We start from the raw sequence: 738 nt of genomic DNA, 5'->3' as shown, positions 1-738 counted from the left end.
AGCAGGGCCACGTCCTGAAGAGCAGACCTCCTTCAGCAAGACCACGTCCTGAAGCCCTCACCCCCCCCCCCCCCCCCCCCCCCCGGACCGGATGTCTGGTCAACAGCTGGTGATTGAGCCCTCTGATGCAGTACGCCCTGCATGTGCACGCACGCACGCACACACACACACACACACACACACACACACACACACACACACACACACACACACACACACACACACACACACACACACAAATACAAATACACAAACCTATCCACATACCCAATGCTCCCCCCCACCCCCCGCTGTGTTCTGTAGCAGTAGGACTCACGTCCATGTCCTGGTGCCAGGAAGACTTGTAGCTCCAGAAGATAAACACCTCACCTCGTGTTCCCGGCTTCTCTCTGATGCCCACCCACCAGTTCCTGCATTATGACCCTGGGACTTTGATTCATCTCTTTGGTCCCACATATCAACAGAAGGCGGAGCTAAATAAGGGGTTCATGAATATTTATAATGATTGAAACTCTATCAAATCAGCTGTAATTGATGTGACTGGTAAAGCCTTAACTTATTACAGGCTAGATGTGAAAGCCCTAAAACAGCTGTTTCATGGTTGGTCCCAGTTTCTGTCATGGTGATGTCACCAGCCTCCTCTTCCAGGGGGAGAGCGTGGGCACTGCACAGGGCAGGCTGGCTGAGAGCACGAGGGACAGTAGGGACAGTGGATGACGGTGTGTGGAAGACTGCAGT

The sequence above is a fragment of the Brachyhypopomus gauderio genome, chromosome 2 (genome assembly GCF_052324685.1).
Source record: "Brachyhypopomus gauderio isolate BG-103 chromosome 2, BGAUD_0.2, whole genome shotgun sequence".
Classification (NCBI taxonomy): Eukaryota; Metazoa; Chordata; class Actinopteri; order Gymnotiformes; family Hypopomidae; genus Brachyhypopomus; species Brachyhypopomus gauderio.
The sequence above is the reverse complement of the archived record's forward strand: the minus strand, read 5'-3'. Positions refer to the sequence as shown.